The sequence below is a fragment of the Dipodomys merriami genome, unplaced genomic scaffold (assembly GCF_024711535.1).
Source record: "Dipodomys merriami isolate MVZ:Mamm:240054 unplaced genomic scaffold, mDipMer1.0.p SCAF_120, whole genome shotgun sequence".
Classification (NCBI taxonomy): Eukaryota; Metazoa; Chordata; class Mammalia; order Rodentia; family Heteromyidae; genus Dipodomys; species Dipodomys merriami.
In genome coordinates, this window is record NW_027202494.1 from 159,855 (window position 1) to 171,992 (window position 12,138).

Genomic DNA, 12,138 nt, shown 5'->3' on the forward strand with positions numbered 1-12,138 from the left:
CATCTCACACTTTAAGTGGATCTTTGACCCATGCGTGACCTTGACCCATCACCTAGGAAGGACTTGTTATCTGAAATACACAGGCCTGCGCATACCCTGTGTTGTACAGCCTCAGCACCTCATGTCTAACCCTGCCAGGGCGCATCCCTGAGGGAACTGGCCAGGCCCTGGAGGCGGACTCCAGAGCTGAGACTTAATGTACTGCTACATCAAAACATTTCTGGGTGAAAATGGCATCTGTTTTTCCATTGCCTGGCGGCAGAAAACACAGCACAGAGTTTGCGGCTGTGGCCTTGAGAGGTGCTGGAGCTCCCTCAACTTTAGCCACCACCAGTCCTGGACCATCAAATATACAAATGGTGACACAGAAAAAGGCTGCTGAGCTCTCAATACCACTAAGAAAACTGTCTCCACCTCACGGGCCTCCTGGAAAGGGCTCCGGCCACCTCTGGGTTCGGTGGGCCATAATTAGCTAACACACACGGGCCCCACGGCAGGCACACGCTTTCATCCGGGAGCGCTGTTCCTACCACTGCTGACCGCCATCTGCAGCCTTCGCCTTTCACCTGGGCCGTCTTTAGACCAGCGCCGCGGGCTGCGGCCATGCCACGGCGTCCCACACGACACTGCCGAGCCGGCTCTCCTTCAGTCACAACTGGTGCCGCCCATCTCCCAGCTGCGAGGGGAAGAAGCCCGGTCTGCCCCTCCTGTTCTGCTCCCCTTCAGTATGGATCATCACCAAGTGTCCACTGGATCCTCTCTGAGTTCCCGTCCCCGCTCACACCTGCGGCCCCTGGACATCCTCTTGCTGAGGCCTCTGGCTCCAACACCTCTAGGGCACAACCGTCACCTCTCTGTGACACACCCACTGATGGTGTGGTGACACCACGTGTCTTGCCAGCCCTCCAAGTGTAACACATGGCTGAACAGGAGCCAAGCCTCCGGCCGCGGCCTATCAGTAACTTCTGAGTGGTGCTCTTCCAATGAGCTCCTCCCCCAGAGCCCAGCTCCAGCACCATGAAGGCCTCCTCTATCGCCAGCCCCAGACCTCCACCCCTCTGTCAGCTCTAGCCCTTCGGCCAGCACCAGGGCCTGCCATGGGGGACAAACAGGCCTGCAATCCATACAGCTTACCCCATTGCTGAGGCTTTATGCCTTAAAATAGCTGAGGAAGAAATTTAAAAGAAGAAGAATGTTTCAGGAAGGGAAGATTATAGGCAACTTTCAAGTTCCCAAGTAAGGTTTGAGTGGAACACAGCCAGGCCCAGCTTTGCGGCACTGCCCCTGCTTCTCTAGTGATACAACACAGGGCCAGTGAGCTACACAGTTGCAACACTTACACTCTGAGCAATGAGCTAGCCCTACATGGCAGGCTGTGGGGTTGGGCCCTGAGCTCCCTGGCAGATTACCTGTTGCAAGGCTGTTAGATCTCCACAGATGATAAACTATTTGGATGAGAAACTAAGTCTTAACCTATGGCAAACACCATAACCTCTAAAACAGGTTTTTTAAATGTGATTTTTGGGTTGTTTTTACAAATAAACTGTACATATTACTTCCAAAGTATCTGAGACCCGTCAGATGCTATTTGCAATGATCGGCAAACAGCACACACCTCCTCCTGGACCTGAAGGTAACAGTCATGTTCATCTGTATCACTGAAGAAAAGTCCTGGGAATCAACATCTGTCCCTTAACCATGTCAATACACGCTCCTTTTATTATTATTATTATTATTATATGGACTTCCTAATGCCAGCCATGGCACCCTTAGCAGATTTAGACCCAAGGGTAGAAACTAGTGCATCTGATAAAGTCAATATCAATTTCTAGAGATCACAAGTTCAAGAACACCAGAGCTCTATTCAAGGGCAGCGGAAGCCATGTGTGGAGACCGCATGAGCCTCAGCCGCCTCTCCTCCACTTCTGCCACTGCTCTTCCTGATTTGAACACAAATATCTGGAGATGGGAGGGGGAGCTGAAGGAAGACAGGCCACAACCTACACCTTGAAAGGAGAAAGCTGTTTCCAAATGCTGTGTTGACTTCTGATGACACATTAAGTCCAACTACACTTCATTTCCCACTAAGATAATGAATTTAAGATAATCTAAAAAACTTTAAAGTCAGGCTCAGAATGTAGCTTAGTGGTAGAGTGTTTGGCTTGCTGCATGAAGTCCTGGGTTCGATTCCTCAGTACTACCTAAACAGAAAAAGCTGAAAGTGGCTCTGTGGCTAAAGTGGTAAAGTGCTAGACTCTGTGCAAAAGCAGCTCAGGGACAGCGCCCAGGCCCTGAGTTCAAGCCCCAGGACTGGCAACAACAAACAAAAACTTTGAAGTCATTTTTCACTGAAACGTATTCCTGTACAAAACAACGGACACAGTATAGTAGTATACACATGAAGTCCCAGCACCAAGGAGACAGGATTGTGAGTTTGAGGCCAGTATGAGCTACACAGCTACACCTTGTCTTAAAATAAACAAAGAAAAACAAAGAAAATAGCCAGGCGCCGGTGGCTCACGCCTGTAATCCTAGCTACTTATCAGAAGGCTGAGATCTGGGGATCATGATTCAAAGCCAGCCCAGGCAGGGCAGGAAAGTCTGTGAGACTCTCATCTCCAATGCACCACCAGAAAACCGAAAGTGGCGCTGTGGCTCAAGGGGTAGAGCGCTAGCCTCAAGCTGACGAGCTGAGGGACAGCGCCCAGGCCCAGAGTTCAAGCTCCACGACCGACAAAAAATAAAATAAAAAATAAAATAAAGAAAATAAACAATACACCAAAATTACAACACTGTGCAGGAACAGAACCTATCACAATTTACAAACGTTCTCTTTTGCAGAACGGAGGTGGAACGCAGGTCCTGGCGCGTGTTAGGCAAGTGCTCTAGCACTTGAGCCACTCCCTAGCCTTACAACAAATGTACCAGATAGAAGTCACTTCCCACAGGCAAACACACAGCTGTTCTAAGACCAGGGGCTCAAGGGAGCTGCCACCTGAAATTCCACACAATCGGGAGGCATGTGCCAAAACCTTAAGGAAATCTGTACCTTAGCCAGGCCACATAAAAACAAAGCACAATCACTAGACATGTCAGTAGGAGCCGATGCAGACTGCAGGCCGTCACTAGACATGACAGCAGGAGCCGATGCAGACTCCAGGCCGCGGCCGGCTCACCCCGACCTCCCAGCTGCCTGGGACCCACAAGAAACCAGGCAGCGCACCAAGGAGAACCAAAACAGGGAAATGCAGCGAGGCAGACCACCTGGCCCACTAAGTCCAGACTCAGAAGATGTGCAGGTGTTGGTGGAGCCCCACATAGCTCCTGCCTGCTCAGTGACAGTGAACACATCCCCTTCCAGTGGCCACCTCAAAACCAAGAAGCCAAGTACTGAGTTCAGAGTACTGAATTCAGCAGGTCTTGTCAGGACTCAATGGGTGATCCACGCTTACTCCTGGGGAAGACAGGCAAAAGACAGAACTGCACTGCAGCCCCAAGATGACTGATGGGTTCAGACACTAAGATTGAGGAAAAGTTCAAGGGATCACAGGCCTACAAAGTACGCAGTTGTCTTTATGAAGCCAACATACATATTAAGATGTCTTAAAATGGCAGGACATCTCATACCTATTTGAAATGCAATGAAGACTGTTACAAATTTGGATGGTATCACACTCAGGTAAGGTACCAAGTAAAGCTTCCTTTAAAGCTGAAGACCAGGTTGCACACTTCTCGCTCCAAGCTAAGGCAGGAGGAGTGCAAGCCTGAGCTATGTAGGGAGACCCCATGTTCATTTTGTTTCAAACAAAACAATTTGACTTAAGACTCATGATTCATTCATTAATCCTCTGCCTTTCAGGAATGTTCTTCTTACCTTACTATAGGATGAACACACTTTTAACTGGATAAGCCAAAATATTTAAATTACTTTGATAAACAAACCAACTCTGAATCAGTCCTTGACAATCAATCATTACCCAGCCCAACAAGAACATGCTGAGAGAGTCCGGGTCAGTCGATGGACACGCACTTGTGTGCATGCACACATGCGTTGTGGTACTGAGGTCCGAACTCAGGGTCTCCAGCTTGCCGGACAGGGATCTACCCCGGGAGCCAAGCCCCAAGGTACACACCTTCCTTTGAACCTAGCAGATGCCGTGTGCCAGTGTTCTCTCTGGCCCTGGCTCTGGCTGCTGCCCACTTGCCACTCAGCCTGGGCAGACTCCATCCCTGAGGCCTCTGCCCGCAACCGCTCTGGCTCAGGATTTCCCAATGCAATGGCCGGAGGAAACAGCTATCCAAATGATTTGTCAGAAAGAAACCTAGCCTTTTGATTGTACTGAACTTGTCTTTTATAAACAATTTGGTGCCTAATTTAGAATTATGTGTGACACACAAATAGTCAAAGGGAGAATTTTATGGAGTCTTTTTCTTTTGCAAATCTGAATAAGATTCAGAGTTTAGATAAGAGGGATGTGGTAATGCTAAGCTCCTGACTGTGGCAAATGTACCACAGTTATACAGAATGCCCTTATTTCTAAGCTGATCAAGAAACACGCATCTTACAATGTTCAGCAAATACGCATACAATGGCTGAGAGGGACAGAGGCTGTAGAAAGAGGGTAAACAAGGAGAAACTGCTGACACTTGAAATACAGGAGAAAACTATAATTCTTTGCATTTTTTTGCAATTTCTCAGCCTGAATTATTGAAAACAAGCTCAATTCACACTCAAAGATGTTGAGGCTTTTTCTGAAAAAAAGCAGTGGCAGAAAAACAATAGACATGTTCTCCAAGTTTAATGGGGACTAATTAACCATACTTCTGAGAGGCTGTTCAATTATGACGTCTCCCAAATAAACTAAAAGCCCCTAAAATACTTTCAGTGCCTTCACCAGTGAAATGGGCTGTCGGCACTCCACGCCCACACGTCAGTGATGGACAGCCAGACACCAGAGGGTCCCAAACGCCGAACCCACCCAGCCCTCACCCCTCAACTCCCCTCTGGTCTGTGTCCAGCTCACATCAGTACAGCCAGGGAGGGTCTGGACCCACAAAGCACTGCTGCAGCCAAAGGCAGCCACTTTGTGCCTTGGCTACTTTCAAGATAGTCTTGCTTTATGCCCAGGTTGGCCTGGGCTGCATTCCCACTTGTGCTTCCCCATGTCACTAGGGACAGCAGATGGGTGCCACCGTGCCCAGCCATGTGCTTCCCCAGTAGCTGGGATGACAGGCAACAGGCGTGCACCACTGGATGGAGCCACTGAGATGGCAGTCTTTCAAACTCTGATGGCTGGGCTAGCCTTGAACTATGAAGAAGCCAGGATTCCAGGCTTGAGCCACTACCCGTGGCAAGCCTGTCTTTATTACTCGGTACAGGACCTGGCCTCAAGCTTGCACCAGCCCACCCACTCACCTTCTACACATTATCTCTATTCCGAACGGAACTCCTGAGAGAAGGGCCAGGGCAATTTTCGCACACATATTCCATTCCACCTACCATCTTTCCCAATGATGTAAAACCAGATCCCTTTCCACTTCAGTACTCAACTTTACTCTTTCGTAACTCATCATGGGGAGCAGTCCTGCAGCTTCCCTGTGAGTCCACTGTGGGACGGCAGAGCAGCTGCCCCGTGCACAGCCCCTCTGCCCTGAGGGGCTCCCACAGACAGGAACTCCAGGTGAGATCCAAAGCAAACTGTAGCTCTGGGACTCCCAACATTGCTATTTCCCAAACTCTACCCCATAAGCCAAAGGAACACTCCAGAATACTTTAGAACACTTCTGTTGAACAATTCTTTAGGACTTTTTTACCATAAAAAATCTTTATTTACCACAGGTATGAGAACTTTAACGCTTTCAATCTGAGACATTCTTGTTGAGATCTTTAATATGTGATCTCCCGCAGGTATCTTTTCTTCTGAAACTAAATGGTTTTTTTTTTTTTTTTCCAGATTTAAGTGGCTGAAGTAGTACTTTTTTTTTTTTTTTTTTTTTTTTGGGTCCGGTTGTGGGGCCTGAACTCTGGGCCTGGGCGCTGTCCCTCAGCTCTTCAGCTCAAGGCTAATGCTCTACCACTTGAGCCACAGCGCCACTTCCGGCTTTTTTCCTATGTGGTGCTGAGGAATTGAACCCAGGGCCTCATGCATTACAAGGCAAGCACTCTACCACTGAGCCACCTTCCCAGCCCCTGAAGTAGTACTTTTAAGTAAGATGGGTATTTTCAAGTCTGCTTTGAATTGCCTGAATGGTCGCGTAATTTACGAGTCATATGCCTAAAGCTTACAGGATTTAGATCCTAGGGGTGACACTTCTGACTCTGTGAGACAGTTGTCACTAAGCTGACTGCAAATGTACCTGGCACAGAGCCTCCTCTTCATCACCTGATCACCACACTCCACAGGAAGTGGCTGGCAGCTCATTTCTTTCTTTCTTTATTTTGGGTCCAGTCGTGGGGCCTGAACTCTGGGCCTGGGCGCTGTCCCTCAGCTCTTCAGCTCAAGGCTAGCGCTCTACCACTTGAGCCACAGCACCACTTCCGGTTTTTTTCTTTTTGCTTATGTGGTGCTGAGGAATCGAACCCAGGGCCTCAGGCATGCAAGGCAAACACTCTACCACTGAGCAGCATTAGAAGTCGCTACACCTTAGAAGTCGCCTGTCACCTGGCCTGCAGACATGTTCAGGCAACACCTGCACCAGAGTGGACCTCCCTCAGCTGTGATTAAACAGCGCTCTGCAGCACCAGAAGACCTGATGTGGCTCTGATACCATTTCTGCTCATGGTGGCCGACAGAGAGCTCCCAATGGGTTTTCCCACTGAGAACTATGATTCTTTGGGATTCATAAATATTCTGGGGAAGATATTTTGGAATTATGTAAATATCACAGATTAGAGGATATGACTTAAATGCAATGTGAGATTCTCAAACATATAAAGGACATTAGTGCCAGGCACTGGTGGCTCACACCTAAAATCCTACTCAGGAGACTGAGATCTGAGGATCAAGGTTTGAAGCAGGCCAAGCAGAAAAGTCCGTGAGACTTTTCTCTCCAATTAACTAGCATATAGCCAAAGTGGAGCTGTGGCTCAAACGGTAGAATGCTAGCTTTGAACCAAAAATGCTTGGGAAAAACACCCAGGACCTAAATTCAAGCCCCAGGACCAGTACCCCCACCCCACCCCACCCCCAAAAAGGAATGAAATACTGATTTGAATAAGATCTAGAATTTAGTTGGCAGGGCTGTGCTATTAGGTGAAGATTTTATTACCTATGAACACTAGAGAGGCCAAGGAAAGAAATAGGGAAACTCATTAAATATTTCTGCACCTTTTCTGGAAAGACCAAATTTACTTGTGAACTAAGTTTACTAAGTGGCAGGGTGATTTTTATAAACCGAGCAGACTTGATAGCAAGGGTCAGGGCAGGGGACTGCTGGAGAGGACTCAGCTAGCACGCCTCTAGCATGCTCACTGAGCACAACTTGCAAGTGACTGTCTGCTTGAGAACATCATCTCTGTCTGCAGGCACACAGGGGTGTGGTAGTGGACTGGTAGTGTAGCGCATACAGCAAGAAGTCAGTCTGAAATCAAGTGTCTGCGGCAGCATGTGGCTGGCCCGCCTTCCCTTGTAAGCCTAGTGCCCTGCCAAGGCTGCAGAGCAGAAGCAACCAGCCAGCTCAAGGTGGACATGGCCTGGTGACCTGGCACCCAGCCTGTCCCTCAGCAGACACAGGACCACAGGGGGAAAGACTGGTAGCATGAAGAGAACAGCTCCGGAATCCTGCTCAAGGGGAGTGGCCATAAAGTGATGCCCACTCATCCCACTAAAATGAATTCTCATGGAGTGCGGCAAACCCACTATAAAGAGAACACAAACACAGACAAGTCTTCACTAATAGATGACGGAAAGGATCCAATCCAGGCAAAGGAAAAGCAGCCTGGGTAGAGCACACAAAGTAGGACACTGAGTCTGAGAACCCTAATCCTCTGCAGACTAGGACCCTCAGCAGCAGACCAATTTCCATAGCCCAACAAAGCAGAACAGCTCCCAGACCAAAAGGGCTCCTTAAAGAGGAACAGCCCAGAGAATGTCTCTATCTGCTGCTCCAGGTGCAAAGAACACACTCCCAATCATCAGAGGGAAAGCCATTTCCAAGACCAGTCCATTCCCAAGCTACCAGCTTTCACTTGCTCTAAGGATAATAATTACCAGTACTGGAGGCAGTCCTAATATGCAAAGCAAGAAGCCAACATTTACCAAAGAAAAGTACTATTTACTAGAGTAAAGAAGAAATCAGAAGAGGATTGAAAAGAACCCTTACTTCCTCAGCCTGGAGGTGATAATGCATTCCCAAGAAACACTATGACAAAGGCAGAAATTGGGAGCTTCAGGGCCAGGGCTGACAGTAAAAGCCTGTAATCCCAACCAAATACTCAGAAGCATGTAGGTGGGAGGTGGGAGAATGGGCAGGCAGGTAGGAGATGGCAGTCAAGAAGAGGGGGCGGGGGGGGGGGAGACGGGGGAGGAGGGGAGGGGGGGCGTCCCACGGCACCCCATCCAAGAAATAACTAAAGCAAAAGGTCTGGTGTAGTGGCTCAAGTAGTAGAGCAACTTCCTAGCAAGCACAAAACTCTGACTTCAAATCTTAGTAAAGAAGAATTAGAAGTGGGACTGGAAATTAAAAAACAAGGCTGAACCCCTTTCCCAGAACAGGGAGTTTGAAAGGGGACAAGAAGGATAAAGACAAGAGACCCCGAGGGGTGGATCCACGCGTGTCCTGGGAGACAAAGTCAGAGCAATCGGTTCTCCAATGCTCCAAGGAAAGCCCAGCCTCGGCCCCGGCCGGGCTCCCATCGGGAGCGAGACCCCGGGGACGGCCGGCGGCCGGGCCCGCAGGGGAGCGGGCGGAGCGGGCACGGACGCCACCCCGGCCCGCAGCACCGGGGGAAGCCCGCAGCAGCGGGAAAAGGCCTGGGCCAACTGCGGGGAAAACAAAAGCTGCCGGGCGGGGGGCGCCGCGGGCGGGGAGGGCGCTCCCCGCAGCCCGAACGCCGACGGGAGCGGGCGCGGGGCCGGGGGGCGCGGGGCCGGGGGGCGCGGGGCCGGGGGGCGAGGGGCCGGGGGGCGCGGGGCCGGGGGGCCCGCGGAGGCCGGGGGGCGAGGGGCCGGGGGGCGAGGGGCCGGGGGTCGAGGGGCCGGGGGGCGCGGGGCCGGGGGGCGCGGGGCCGGGGGGCCCGCGGAGGCCGGGCCCGCCGCTCGCCCCGCCGCTCACAGAGCCCGGGAGGGCTGCGGGCGCGCACGCGGGGCCGCAGTGACACCGGCCACCGCACAACGCGTCCTCGTTGCTCCCGCAGGTCCGGGCTGACGCGGAGGTGCGGGCGGCCCGCTGCCGCGCCTGGGGCCGCCGAGGCCGCGCGGCGGGCAGGGCGCGGGTCCGGCGCCCCCTCCGGGCGGGCGGGAGCGGGGGGCGGCGGCCCAGGCGCGCCCGGCCCGGCCCGGCCCCGGCCCCGGCCCCGCGGCGCGCTCGGCCCCCGCCCCGCCCCGCCCCGGCCCAGCGCGCCCCGGCCGGCGTGAGGGCCGAAGCCGTTGGCGGCGGTTGGCGGGCGGCGGGGCGGGGCGGGGGCCGACGGAGATCTCGCTCTCGCTCTCGCCCCGCGGGAAGGGGGAGTGGAGGCGCGACCGGCTGCGGGAGCTGCAATTACCGTGTGGGCTGCGGAATTCTCGTGGTGTTTGTCGGGGAGATGCGATAATGGCGTCCGTCCTCGCGAGAGAAGCCGCCGCTCTGCGCAGGCGTCGCCGGCGCCTCCCCGCGGCCCGCGGCCCGCCTTCTGCGCAGCCTCGCTGGGCTCCGGCAGCGGGGCGGGGCCAAGGGGAGGAGGCGGGGCTTGCGCACCGCCTCCCCCCCCCCCACGCGCGCGCCTCCTCCGGCCGGTTCAGGCGAGCATGCGCAAGAGTCGTGCCCTCCGGCCGAGGGTTGTCTCCCCGGGGTGCCCTTTCCTGGGCCGTGCGCTCACGCCGCCTGCCGACACAGAGAAAGTCTTCTCTGTGGGCCATCTGAGGCTCGTACACCCTCTCTGAGGCGTCGGCGTTCAAGCGACGACTACACTTCCCAGGGTGCCCTGGGCGCTCAGCGCGGTGCCTTCTGGGAGCCGTAGTCCCGGGGGAGGTGTCTGTGGTGTGCCTGCCGGGATTTGTAGTCGGTTCAGACTCGGGCCTTCGCGCCCCGTCCCCGCCCCGAGGGCTGCTGGGACTTGTAGTGCCGCAGACGCTGGTGGGCTGCGCGTCCCCCAGCCAGTCCCACGCGCCTGGCCTGCCGTCGGGCTTGGGGCTCCGGAGTCTCGGGGTGGCGCGTACCTTAAAGGGACTCGTAACGGCCCGGGTCGCTTATCTGCCCCGGGCGGATGCCGGCCACCAGCGTGTGCCGGAGGAAGGCCTCGTGGAGGTGGGACGCGCCGCCCGTGCAGCCGCCCCGGCGCCGCCCGCCCCGGGGCTGCACCCCGCGGCTCCATCCCGGGGCTCCCGCCTGGGCCGCGCCGGGCCCGGCGTCGCTCCTCGCCTGGAACCGGGACTCCGGAGAGGAGGAGGCTTGATTCGCGCTGCCCGCCCACTTCCCTGTGCGGCCGCCGGCTGCGCGACCCCGGGCGGCCTCGCCGCGGGGGCCCGGCCGGCCGGGGGGCCCGGGGGACCCGGGGGAGCGGCGCGGCGCCCGCCGGGCCTTCCCGGACCGAGCCCCCGCTGAGCCCCGCGCGCCGGAGACCTGCCCCGCCCCGAGACGGGGAAGCGTCTCGGCGGGGCTCGAGGCTGGTAGAGGGAAGCCAGGGTTTGGGTCCCGGGTGAATGCTTGCAATCGCACATTGCCTTGCGCGCCAATTGGATGCTTTCTATACCAGAATAGTCACCGAGGGCAACGTCCAGCCCCATTCCTCCTCCCAGCGCCTCGCTGTGGCCCATCCAGATACGCCCTCCTACACAAGCTTGTCCTGCCGACCGCTGGCCCTGGGGCTGCTGGGTGCAGCCTGCCCGTCCGTCCGCCCGCCCGCCTGCCCGGAGGGGAGCAGGGCACACTGGGCTGTGCAGGTACGCCTCTGCCACCCGCTGTCAGTCACAGCTGGAACTGGACTGCGGATGGCCACCGATCAACTTGTGACACAGCAGCCCCTGGAGCTCACAGAAGATAACAGCTCTAGCCCGACCCCAGCAACCCCACCGCTCCCCCAGGCCGTGGGAGGTGTTGATGACACACAGCCCAGGCTCTTAGAGTTAATGACACACGAGCTGGTGGTGTCTGCACACTGCAGACCCCAGCAAAAGCTTCCGGTACCAGGACCTGCAATGCGTTGTTCCATCAGTCTGTCCAGTCTCCCACTGGCAAATGGGCCTTCCTTTGCTTTGCTAAACCTCCCAGGCCCTCACACAGTAGCACTCATGCTGGGCTGCCCACTGGCACTCTTGGCAGTGCCTAAACAAATAACCCCACTTCTACTTGCTCCTCTTGGTAAACCTTGCAACCAACCCATGCACCAAAATTCCTGACATGTTGGGCCCCCTAAGTAATGAAATCTTGATGTGTACTCTTCTCATTATGAGTTATGAGCCCCAACATCATGATCCTAATTACAACAAAATCCAAACCATTTGATCTAAACAGAGCTGGGCACAGGGAAAGATTCACCGTGCCTGGGGGTGGAGCAGATGCATGGTCCAGCTTCCTCAGATTTCAGGCATGGGTCACTAGGACCCGGCTTGGCTTGTAGGTTTCTGTGATTGTGAGTGGTGAGGTGAGCAGTCTCTGTGTGTACCCATGTCTCCACTCTGGGGAAGTTGGTAGGGACCCCAGCTGACTTGTGCTCTGTCCCCATCCCTCTTGAGAGAGTCGGTGAGGAGGGCTGGAGTTGCAGATCTAAGATTCTACAATCTAATAGTCAGCCGGTCCCTCTGGGCAAGAGACAGAAAGCTTAAACTAAGAATCACTGCAAGCATAACGCTGCCCTGTCTTCATGGGCTCTGTCACCCAAGAAAAGACACTGGGATGAGCCGCTGCCCAGGCCAGAGAGGGCTTCCTGTGACCTGATGTCCACAAGGACAAAGATCTCAGGTGGGTACGCCAGAATGACCACATAGCACATTGTCCAAACAA

General features: G+C 54.6%; 1 protein-coding gene across 6 annotated transcripts in view; it reads right to left on the reverse strand.

The window, feature by feature from the left end:
- LOC138823502 (protein BANP) overlaps nucleotides 1–9,794 on the reverse strand; it is a 57,929-nt gene extending 48,135 nt beyond the window's left edge. For 5 of the 6 annotated variants that reach the window (XM_070016867.1, XM_070016866.1, XM_070016864.1 and 2 more), the window contains exon 1: nucleotides 9,704–9,794. The gene's annotated coding sequence lies outside the window, so the exon portion shown is untranslated. Of the gene's footprint in view, nucleotides 1–6,357; nucleotides 7,028–9,703 lie in introns of those variants that run through there. The other variant, XM_070016863.1, reaches the window with a different exon arrangement.
- Between the last annotated feature and the right edge of the window lie 2,344 nt (nucleotides 9,795–12,138).